This window comes from Taudactylus pleione, unplaced genomic scaffold, assembly GCF_031769625.1.
Source record: "Taudactylus pleione unplaced genomic scaffold, aTauple2 ptg000284l, whole genome shotgun sequence".
Taxonomy (NCBI): Eukaryota; Metazoa; Chordata; class Amphibia; order Anura; family Myobatrachidae; genus Taudactylus; species Taudactylus pleione.
The window spans coordinates 4560160-4572988 of NW_028284686.1; the positions used below are offsets into that span (position 1 = coordinate 4560160).

At 47.0% G+C, this 12829-nt stretch overlaps 1 protein-coding gene across 3 annotated transcripts in view; it reads right to left on the minus strand.

Annotated features, from left to right (window-relative positions):
* The window catches only part of ANKRD65 (ankyrin repeat domain 65), a 43268-nt gene that overhangs the window by 14036 nt on the left and 16403 nt on the right, over positions 1-12829 (minus strand). The window lies entirely within an intron of this gene.

Sequence of the window (12829 nt, forward strand, 5' to 3'; positions counted from 1 at the left end):
TAGGGTGCCACAAGTGGTCCGCAGTGCCGTACATACAGTAAAGGGTACAAAGAACATTACATTACAATACAATACAGTAAACAAATTCTAAACAGAGCACAAGTAACAATTAGCATACACAATACAGCTGGGAAGGTGAAGGCCGTCATAAAAGTACAGAAGGCTGTGAGACAGTAGGGAGTAGGCAAGTCTGACTGTAACAATTGCCAACATATATACTGTATATATAAATACGTGTTTAATCCTCTGAAGTGTCTGTGTGTACATGTATGTTTGGGATTATTTAGAGTTTTAGACTCATTGTGTACTATTACACAAAACGGTAACTAGAAGTAGAGTTATCAAAAATACTTTTATGCAGTTCACAGAATTCCAAAGTGATATCTAATATCGTTATAATACATTGATTCTTATAATACACATTTTAACAAAAATGAGTGTAAAACTCTAAATAAGCCCAAACATACATGTACACACAGACACTTCAGAGGCTTAACTGTATGATTAAACACGTATTTTTATATACAGTATATGTGTTGGCAATTGTTACAGTTAGACTTGCCTACTCTCGTCGGAACCTGTGGGAGGCTTCCGATTTTTCGGGTAGCCCCCCGCACCCCCAGAAGAGTAGGCACCCACTTACCTTGAATCAGCGGATCCACAGGGAGGAGGCGGGGCGTAATGACGCGATACTATGATAAACGCGTAACTTGGCCCTGCCAATTTTCAAATATACACAATTGCATCATTTTACAGCGTGGTGGGGGCGGAACTAGCGGTGGGGCAGCCAGTGGCTTGCACCGGGGCCTGCAGTGGTGCAGGGGCCCATAGCTCCCTGTATCCGACAGCGCCGATGCTGCTTGCTGATCCTTTCCCCATAAATGGATGGAGCCGGAGCGGCCCCATGTCGTGTCACAGCCCTTGTTGTGACACGGCGTGCGTGACATCATGATAGAGAAGAGCCGCGGGGAAGAAACAGATATGAAGAAGCCGAAGAAGGAAACAAGGTAAGTATAGAAAAAAAGCGCGGACAGCAGTGGGGTTGCGGTGTAATGTGATGAAAAAAAGGCTAGTCAGCAAGGGGGGGGGGGGGCGGTGGGCCTGATTCAGACCCGCTCGCGAGCACTATGCGCTCGCAAGCGGGTCGATGGTGGCTCACTGCACATGCGGACGGAGTTTGTGTCAGATGCTGAAGTGCCGGGTGCCAGAAATGGAGAGGGGAGCATATTCTTGCACCTGGGCCCACCGCTCTCTAGTTCTGCCACTGCCACGAGGGGACGGGGCCTAATGACGCAAATCGTCCGGCCCCACCCTCATCACCTACCACTTGCTGCCCCTTTCCGGGCTGCTCCCAGAGAGAAACACATCAAGGTAGTTGTATGGTTACAGTACCTATAATTGCTGGCTTATTTTCCACTGCACTTGCATTGCTAACTAGTGAGGTGGGTCTGAAGCTTTTTATAGATAAAGCAAGTTGTATACCAATGGGTGGTGTAGGAGCACTCCAACAGGGTTGGTTATGAAATACGGGCGGCTGAAGAGCCATCGGTTCATATCCTGACAGTTGAGAATCCCGACACAGACAGGTAAGTCCCCTATCCCTCCCCTCTCCCCCCCTAACGCTAACCCTCCCTTTGTGGTGCCTATCCCTAACCCCCCCTCCCCACACCCTAAACCTAAGTTTCCCGGGGGGGTGCCTAACCCTAACCTCCCCCCCAAGTGGTGCCTAACCCTAACCCCCCCTCCCTGCATCCTAACACTCCCGGGGGGTGCCTAACCCTAATTTCCCCCCCGGGAGTGCCTAAACCTAACCTCCCCCTTAGTCGGAAAGGTACTCATACTTACCCGGCCCTGGACGTTCGGCAGTCTGGTGGTTCGGGATGCCGACGCCGGTATCCTGATCCCCTTCGGGATATCGGCGTCGGCATCTTGCTGGGCGGCGGGATTCTGGCGTTGGTATTTTGATGGCCGGCATCCCGTCCACCAGCATCTCAACTACATCCCCTCCAACATGCATCTACTTCTTACCCAGGTTTCTCCAGTCCTGCTCAATCTCTTTTGCTCCCAGGCTCAATGGGTTGCGGTGTAGATATGGGCCCTTGAACTTGCAGTCATCAGGCCATGCACTTTTGAGCACTAACTACCAAAGAGGGTTCCATAGGAAAGAAAATACGATTACAATGACCAGTGCCAGCTCCGAAACAGTAAACTTTTATGAGCTTGGTAAATAGGTATTTATTACAGACCCTGCTTTTGCAAGCAATAGTAGAGGTACATCAGAGATATATCTGTGGCGGTACTCTCCTAATAAATTGCGGGAATAGTAAAATAATGCACCAATATTGTTTTTTAGGGGATGTTACTGGTTAAAAAAAACACCTCTCCCAGTGTTAAATATTGCGGCCTATATACAGATTCTGTATGTCTGAGACCATGAGAGGGTTCTGCAGAAAAAGGGACGTGGGCAAGCAGGAAATATCATCAAAGGGGGGGTGGTACCTTAGCCCAGTGGTTCCTAAATTGGGTGCCCTGGGGTGCCTCAGGCCTCTTGCAGGGTGCCTCGGGTTGGTGATCCAGTACCAAATAAAATTATATTTAGTCAGTGTGATTGGCAAAACCAGTGCTGGCTGCTGCCAATCAAAACATGTGTACAAAAAGAAGCGCAGCCCTGTCAACCATCACATAACTGAACCTAAGGGTGACATACAAGAACAGTTTAACTTTTGCTTAATTTCTCAAGAAGAAACATTTGGCCCAGGGGTGCCATGGAATAAATGCTGATACTCTAGGGAAAAAAAAGTTTGGGAACCATTGCCTTTTGGAGAGTGTGAGACACCTAAAGCTGGGTACACACTATGCAATTTGTCGTATGGTCATACTTGCCAACGCTCCATGATTGCTATTATTTTAGCGAGTCTCCCTGACAATCTCCCTGAAGAGTCAATCAATCCCCCTGATTGCACCTTACCCCAATTATATATAAATAAAAACAGAGATATATACATTCAAATGGGATTAATAACATAGTTTCCCTGCATTGGTTATAAGGCACAATGATCCCTATGACTACATGCAATTTCTGAAAAGTATCAGTGTGTTTTCATCAACAAGTAGATCTTACCAACTGCTTTGGGGCTCAATTACATTTGGCCATGCATCAATTTTATGACACGCCTCTCAGTTGTAGCAGTACACGCCCAACACATATATGACACACCTCTCAGATGTAGCACTACACGCCCAACACATGTAAGACACGCCTCTCAGATGTAGCAGTACATGCCCAACACATATATGACACGCCTCTCAGATGTAGCAGTACATGCCCATCACATGTATGACACGCACTTTACCGCCGTGCTCATAGGTGCTACTTTCACAAGCTCCCTGAAATGCTTTTTCAAATGTAGGCAAGTATGCGTATGGTTATGGTATATCTTTCCGTCGCAGATCGGTACAGAGTGTGTATGCCTGATCGTTCATCTCATCGTCTCTTTGTATAGTGTGTAACCAGTTTTAGAGCTGGTAAGCAGGGAGGTAGCTCAGGGTGAAGAGGGCAGGGTCATGGCGTCTGCCACATATCACATTTAATGCCCAATGAGAGAGAGAGACCAGGAGAGAAGTCTGGAGAGAGACAGATCTGGAAGTTTGCAGTGTGAGCAGCAAAGTGAGATTCTCCATCATGCAGCACCCAGGAGAGGGTAAGAGCTGCAGACGTTTTGCAAAGGGGGAAGTTGAGTCTCTTATGAATGAAAGCTCCCAGCACTTATTAGAGGTGGAAGGGGGTCACTGTTGGTGAAGTGTGGCTCATACTTGCCTACCCTCCCGATTCGGCCGGGGGAGACACTCCAGGCCCCCCGGAAAGGCGGGTAAGCCGAGGCTTCAGGTCCCCCCTGCGGTTATAAGAGAAACTACCGCAGCGGAAGAGGCAGATGATGTGATTCACTCTGAATCACATCATTTTGACACCGCCCCCTGCTTCACAATTCCGGTAATCTCGGGTAAGGTGTCCGGCCGCGCCCCCCTATGCTGGCCACGCCCCTTTGCTATGTCGATCTGGCTGCTCCCTTCCAGAAGGGGTAGCCAGAACGTCAGCAACCGTGGTGTGGCTATAAGAGCCATCCCAGTAGGAGAGGGGTGGGCTGCAGCTGAGAGTACATATCTATAATGAAGGAGTGTAAACTGCTGTCCCATGTGAAGGAAAAAGGGTGCATAGAGAGGCAGATGTGATCATATGTATATTGCTGGCTCTTATGGAGCAGAGAGGCTGACTGGGTGTGAGACAGTTTGTACATAGTGCCTGATTCAGAGGTGGACGCTATTGCAATTCGCACGCAGACTGAGCAAATGTTTGCTATTGCGCATGCATCGCAGTTAGCGAAGGCAGCTGTGCGAACCCGCAGCGATTGCCGTGTGAGGCCGCTGACCACGGAGGCCCACTGCAGATTGATTAGCAGGAAGTGACCATTTGGGGGTGTTGACGGGGGGTGGTTAAGGAAACGCAGACGTGCCTGGGCGTTTGAACACCTATACGTGGGCATGCATAAATTAGTCACTGCAAGTGCATATGCAGCCCTGCGTGGCAGAAGAGCTCCCTATGCTGAGGCAGGTCAGACCTATCGCAAAGGTAAAATGGCCGCTGATGTCCTTCGATGTTACTGATATTTATGCGTGCATGCAATCGCGCATGCAAGTACGATGGCAGCAGTGGGTATCTTTATGCTCGGGTGATCTGTGCTAACATTAGCATATTTTCACAGCTGCGAGCGTGGGAATGCGCGGCTGCATACGCATTAGGGTCCACCTCTGCATCAGGGCCATTGTCTGCAATGAAAGAGTGTAGTAGTAACACACAAGTGAGGAATAATGCACTTGCGTAGGGTGTGTCCTGCATTAAAGCTGCAGAGATGAGAGCAGTGAGAAATGTGCTGGAGAACTACAGGAACCAGCCAGGGTAGGACCAGGTGGATCTGCATGTGTAAGATGCAAAGCATTTATTGTAACTGTGCTTTAAGACTGTGCTGGTGAAGAAGAGTGAGATGTAATGTAACCATATCAGTAGTTGAGCAGGAGGGAGAGGAGAAGCTTGCTCTAACCAGATCTGTGTTCTTCAAAGTCATGTGCAGGAGGAGGGAAATAGAAAGGTACATTTATATAAGAGATCTGGCACCCAAATTATTCAACATGAACCCACGGTATCCAATTAAAAAAATGTGGCTGCAGGGTTTTCAGAGATGAAAAGCTCCGGCGTGAAAATATATAAGATAGAAAAAATTATACTCACCTGTCCGGATGTCTCTGGTTGTCTACGTGGCTCCCGGCGGCCTCCCCTTCATCTTATCACTGGGGAGGGGGCTGTGTGAGGCTCCGGGGGCTGCTGGGAGATGTAGTTCTCCCAGCACCGGCTACGCTGGGAATATATTCAAGGGAGGGGGTGTCACACACCAGGGCCCCCTCACACACTCATTCACATACACTCACCCTACTGCAGAAGACCCGGCCCCCGACGCTGGAGGAAGAAGACACCACTTCGGAGTGAGTAATTAAGGACTAATTAAGCTAACTGGAAAATTCCAATTGATTAATTAGTCATTAGGAGAGGTGCCGCCGGGGTCCCAGAGCATTTCCCAACCATTTTTCCTAAACATATGGTTTAATCAGTTGGCAAGAGAGGCAGCGTGCATTTGTTGAGTGAAGAGGGTGGATGGCAGAGTGAAGGGAGATGAGGTCAGAAATGTAAATGGGCGTGTAATGGGTGAGGGTTTTGTAAGTGAATGTAAGAACCTTGAATTGGGTTCTGAAGGGGACTCTGCAGAGTCTGATGGGATTTACCCAGGACTACAGTGCCCCTGTCCTCTGCATGAAGCTGCCGGGGCCCATTAGCCCTTGTCTCCGGCAACGTGACATGCGGCAGCGGCTCCAGGGCTCCTGCTCCCTGTCTGTGTGCTGCAGTCAGGGTCAGGTGGACTCCTGCACTGCCTTGCCAGTAATCCGGCTCTGCTCCCTGGCACCATACCGCACCCACAGCATCCTTTTCAAATATCTGACAAAAGAATAAGGAAAACACAGACACACAGACACAAAAGATTATGTATAATTTTTCGTGCATAAATTAAACTGACCTACCTCTATACGCACTCTGTATTTCTTTGAGGCTATTTTTTTTAGCTTGAGACTGTTGCTGAATTCCAACCCTGACCTGGACACAATAGGCAGTTCTAGAGGCGGGTTTCCAAAAAGCAACAATAAACATGTTGCAAGGAAAAAAAAAAAAAAATATATAGATATATATATATATAATTATCATCATTTATTTATATGGCGCCACAAATGTTCCGCAGCGCCTTAAAAAGCACATAAACAAGTTGTAGACAAGCGACTTACAGAACAATACAATACAGGACCAGGACATGGATAATACATGTTGCTACATTAGTGATCATAACACCCAGATAAGCAACAGAGCATAAGCAACCAAGTGTTAGGTGCCCTAGTGGTGAGTAAGAAGTAGATGAAACTAAAATAGGGAGAAGTACAAGAGGTTAGAGGGCCCTGCTCATAAGAACATACATTCTAGAAATATATAGGGATGTGCGCCGGACCATTTTTGGCGGATTTGGATTTGGATTTGGTTCTAATTCGTCATCCGGCTTTGGATTTGGATTTGCCAAACTGCGGTGACTGGCTTTGGATTTGGATTTTTTGCCAAAATTGGCAAAAAAAGCTAAAATTACATAAATTGGGCTTTTTTTTCTTCCTAGAGTGTTATTTACCTCAATAACATTAATTTCCAGTCATTTACAGTCAATTTAGACCACCTCACAGCTTAAATTATTCGTTTCACCATTATTGGCCAAAGGTTGCAGTGAGCTGACTGGTGACCAAGCGTCAGAGCAGCGGCGCAGTGGCACAGACACCACAGTTTAAAGCACATCTATGAAACTATGCCACACAGCAGTGGCAGAAATGAAAGGTAGTGCTAGATGGAATTGTCCTTGGGCCCTCCCACCCACCCTTTATGTTGGATCTTAAAAAGGACATGCACACTTTAACAAACAAAGCATTTCAGCGACAGGTACTGCCACTTTGTGGCTGAAGTGCTTGGTTTGTTTGGGCCCCCACAAAAAAATCTTCCAATCTACTAAAGGCAACAGGTCTACAGTGGCATGATGTCACCATCATTGCCATCCTCACCCTCATCAGTGTGTACATCATCCGATTCCTCACACAATATCAGTTCATCCCCGCTGGAATCTACCATTACAGAAGTATCTGTACAGTGACGTGATTGGTGGGAAAGGTTTTCCTCGTGAAATTTCCAGTTCATTTTAATGAACATCATTTTTTCTACATTTTGTGGAAGTAGCCTCCTTCGTCGTTCACTCACAAGGTTCCCGGCTGTACTGAAAACTCTCTCCGAGTACACACTGGAGGGTGGGCAGCTTAAATAATGCAAAGCCAGTTTATACAAGGGTCTCCAAATTGCCTTTTTTTTCTTCCAATATTCGAAGGGACTCTGTGACATGTCTACGTGTATGGTGTCCTGAAAATAATCCTCCACCATTCTTTGGATGGTAATCGTATTAGATGGAGTTGCGGTAGAGATGTCACTGGTGTTGGGCAAATCTTTTAGACCCGACCAGATGTCAAAATGTTGACTTGACTTATCTGCATCACCACTGGGTCTTTTGGAAAAGGTGCATTTTTTTCTGGCTGCTGCTGCAGAAACCGAAGGAGGAGACGTCATCGTAGTGCCATGTGTCACTTCAGCTGCCAACTTGCTCACCAGGAGCGCTTTGGTTCTTTTAAGATCTGGGTCAGTTGTAAAGAAAGACAGCATATGACTTGAACCTAGGATCAAGAATGGTTGCTAAAATATAATGATCAGATTTCAAGATCTTGGCCACCCGTGGATCCTGGCGAAGCGAACAAAGGACTTGATCTATCAGTCCAGCATACTTTGCGGAATCACTTTGTTTAATATCATCCTTCAATTTCTCCAGCTGCTTTTCCAAAAGCGAAATCAGGGGAATCACCTTACTCAAGCTAGCAGTGTCAGCACTCACTTCACAAGTGGCAACTTCAAATGGTTTGAGCACCTTGCACAAGACAGAAAGTACTCTCCACTGTGCTGGGGTAAGGTACATTCCCCCTCCTCTCCCAATGTCATGGCTTGTCGTATAGCTATGGATGGCTTTTTGCTGCTCCTCCATCCGCTGAAGCATATACAGGGTTGAGTTCCACCTCGTTACCACTTCTTGCTTCAGTTGATGGCAGGGCAAATTAAACTGCTCTTGCAGGTGCTGCAATCTCCTGCACGCTGTTGCTGAATGCCGAAAATGTCCCGAAATTTTTCGGGCCACAGACAGCATCTCCTGAACGCCCCTGTCGTTTTTTAAAAAACCCTGCACCACTAAGTTTATTGTGTGAGCAAAACAGGGGATGTGTTGGAATTCACCCAGCTGTAATGCTTTCACTATATTTGTAGCATTGTCAGAAATCACAAATCCTGAGGAGAGTCCAAGTGGGGTAAGCCATGTTTCTATGACATCTCTTAGTTTTTCTAAGAGGTTGTCAGCGGTATGCCTCTTATTGAATCCGGTGATGCACAGAGTTGCCTGCCTCTGAATGAGCTGGTGTTGTTTGTTAGATACTGCTGCTGCTGAAGGCGATTCACCCACCCAGTGGGCTGTCACAGTCATGTAATCTTTAGTTTGTCCACTACCGCTTGTCCACATATCTGTGGTTAAGTGGACAGTGGGTACAATAGCATTTTGCAGACCAATAATTAGGTTCTGTTTAACGTCCTGGTACAGCCGAGGAATGGCTTTTCTGGTAAAATGAAACCGAGATGGAATTTGGTACCGGGGACACATGACCTCAACTAGCTGTGTAAATCCCACTGCATTAATTGAGGATATTGGACGCAGATCTAATATTAGCATAGCTGTCATGGCGTTAGTGATCCGCTGTGCGACAGGGTGAGAGCTGTCATACTTGCTTCCCCTTGCAAGAGATTCTTTAACAGTCAATTGTTTTTTTGGTATACTACTAGTAGTCTTCTTTGTCCACTTCTGGGATGAAGATCCACCAGCAGCAGCAGCAGCAGGCCTAGCGCTCAAAGATTCAGTTTCTTCTGAGGTGTCCTGGAAATTGGAGGAGTCACCGTGACTTAGCACTAATAAATTGGATGTTGTACTACCACTGATCATTCCTGAGGATATTGAGGAGGAAGGTGTTGTCGGTGGAGATTGCAGGTGCTGGGATTTAGTAGAGAGAAGGCATCTAGCTAATGCTGGACTGCTTGTTGTTATTGTTTTAGCAGTAGTTTCTGTTATCAAACACCTGTCATGAGCTCGCTGCAGATGACGTAATAGCGTAGAGGTTCCTAGATGTTTAACGTCCCTACCTCTACTAACTGTGGTCTCACAGAGGCTACAAATGGCTTGACAAACGTTGTCAGGGTTTGGGTAAAAGTAATTCCACACAAAAGATGTGGATTTCTTGGTTCTATGCCCAGGCATGGCAATGGCCTTCTTATCTTGGCCAAGAGCTGCTTCCACTGGTGCCTGACTTATACAAATAATATCCTCATCCTCAACATCCTCATTAGTGCCAGCATCAGCTGCACATATATTCCTCTCATCCTCTTGCAATTCCACGGTGGCATCCTCAATTTCTATGTCCTCGGCAATACTGCTCATCCCCACAACTACAGATGGAAAAGAAACTGTGGAGGGCGGCTTCTCTGAAAGGTCAGGCTTACACATAGAAATGCCACTTGTGGACCCACTTAGACTCTCCTCAGGGATTTCTGACATTTGTGTTTCAAAAAACACAGTTTGTTCGACTGCCTTATTGGTTTTAAATTTTTTCACACTTCTATAGTCTGATTGAAAAGGTCTTTTATCATCACGAGAGGCACAAGATGCCTCACTGACAGCTGCAGAACCACCACTCAGAAATAAAGGGCAAAGCCTGAGTCTTTCCTTGCCGCTACGTGTGGTGAATGGTATGTTGCCAATTTTCTGTTTCTCTGCAAAAGTAGTAGTCTTTAGAGGTTTTTTTTTTGTCTTTACCCTTGTAAAATCTAAATTTTTTGATTTCAGGTTCCCTAAGGTTTTAAAGCCTCTACGCCCTTGAGCATCAGCTTTAGATAAAAGTGATGGACTTCCAGCCGCTGCAATGCTAGCATTTACATGTTGTTTCTGCTCTCCTCTCAGTTCATTCTCGTGATCCATATTACTTTATCACTATGAACTGGAGTCACAGAGCTTGTATACACACAGTGGGCTATGCCCTTTCACGGAGCTTGTATAATAGACACAGTGGGCTATGCCCTGTCACGGAGCTTGTATAATACACTCAGTGGGCTATGCCCTGTCACGGAGCTTGTATAATAGACACAGTGGGCTATGCCCTGTCACGGAGCTTGTATAATAGACACAGTGGGCTATGCCCTGTCACGGAGCTTGTATAATACACTCAGTGGGCTATGCCCTGTCACGAAGCTTGTATAATACTCAGTGGGCTTATGCCCTGTCACGGAGCTTGTATAATAGACTCAGTGGGCTATGCCCTGTCACGGAGCTTGTATAATAGACACAGTGGGCTTATGCCCTGTCACAGAGCTTGTATAATAGACACAGTGGGCTTATGCCCTGTCACGGAGCTTGTATAATACTCAGTGGGCTTATGCCCTGTCACGGAGCTTGTATAATAGACACAGTGGGCTATGCCCTGTCACGGAGCTTGTATAATACACTCAGTGGGCTTATGCCCTGTCACGGAGCTTGTATAATAGACTCAGTGGGCTATGCCCTGTCACGGAGCTTGTATAATAGACACAGTGGGCTTATGCCCTGTCACAGAGCTTGTATAATAGACACAGTGGGTTTATGCCCTGTCACGGAGCTTGTATAATAGACACAGTTGGCTATGCCCTGTCACGGAGCTTGTATAATACACTCAGTGGGCTATGCCCTGTCACGGAGCTTGTATAATAGACACAGTAGGCTATGCCCTGTCACGGAGCTTGTATAATACTCAGTGGGTTTATGCCCTGTCACGGAGCTTGTATAATAGACACAGTGGGCTATGCCCTGTCACGGAGCTTGTATAATACACTCAGTGGGCTATGCCCTGTCACGGAGCTTGTATAATAGACACAGTGGGCTATGCCCTGTCACGGAGCTTGTATAATAGACCCAGTGGGCTATGCCCTGTCACGGAGCTTGTATAATACACTCAGTGGGCTATGCCCTGTCACGGAGCTTGTATAATAGACCCAGTGGGCTATGCCCTGTCACGGAGCTTGTATAATAGACACAGTGGGCTATGCCCTGTCACGGAGCTTGTATAATACTCAGTGGGCTTATGCCCTGTCACGGAGCTTGTATAATAGACACAGTGGGCTATGCCCTGTCACGGAGCTTGTATAATACACTCAGTGGGCTATGCCCTGTCACGGAGCTTGTATAATAGACACAGTAGGCTATGCCCTGTCACGGAGCTTGTATAATACTCAGTGGGTTTATGCCCTGTCACGGAGCTTGTATAATAGACACAGTGGGCTATGCCCTGTCACGGAGCTTGTATAATACACTCAGTGGGCTATGCCCTGTCACGGAGCTTGTATAATAGACACAGTGGGCTATGCCCTGTCACGGAGCTTGTATAATACACTCAGTGGGCTATGCCCTGTCACAGAGCTTGTATAATAGACCCAGTGGGCTATGCCCTGTCACGGAGCTTGTATAATAGACACAGTGGGCTATGCCCTGTCACGGAGCTTGTATAATAGACACAGTGGGCTATGCCCTGTCACGGAGCTTGTATAATACACTCAGTGGGCTATGCCCTGTCACGGAGCTTGTATAATACTCAGTGGGCATATGCCCTGTCACAGAGCTTGTATAATACACTCAGTGGGCTATGCCCTGTCACGGAGCTTGTATAATAGACACAGTGGGCTATGCCCTGTCACAGAGCTTGTATAATAGACACAGTGGGCTATGCCCTGTCAAGAAGCTTGTATAATACTCAGTGGGCTATGCCCTGTCACGGAGCTTGTATAATACACTGAGTGGGCTATGCCCTGTCACGGAGCTTGTATAATACTCAGTGGGCTTATGCCCTGTCACGGAGCTTGTATAATACACTCAGTGGGCTTATGCCCTGTCACGGAGCTTGTATAATAGACACAGTGGGCTATGCCCTGTCACAGAGCTTGTAAAATAGACACAGTGGGCTATGCCCTGTCAAGGAGCTTGTATAATACTCAGTGGGCTATGCCCTGTCACGGAGCTTGTATAATACACTCAGTGGGCTATGCCCTGTCAGTTGTCATGGAGCTTGTATAATACAGTGAGTAGTAGAGTACACATACACACAGTGGGCTTATTATGCCCAGTCACGGAGCACACACAAGGGCTTATGCCCAGTAAAGTCACAGAGCACTGCCTACTCTAATCTATCTAACACTAGAACAGACAGCGCACTAGCTAACTACCTAACTACGCGTCACGCGAGAAATGGCGCCGACTGCCGGGCGCCACGCCTTTTTATTGAGGCCGAACGTCACTCGGCTCTCGCGAGAATCCGACGCCGGACGGGTGACGTTCGGCCTCGAGGTGGAATCCGAGTCAGGCGGGAACACCCGAACTTGCGTTCGGGAGGACTCGGATTCCACCTGTTCGGAGAGGTTCGGATTCCTCAGAATCCGAACCGCTCATCACTAGAAATATATATATATATATATATATATATATATATATAGTACTAATAATAATAATAAAAAATTATAATAATGCAGTGCACATGGATGGGC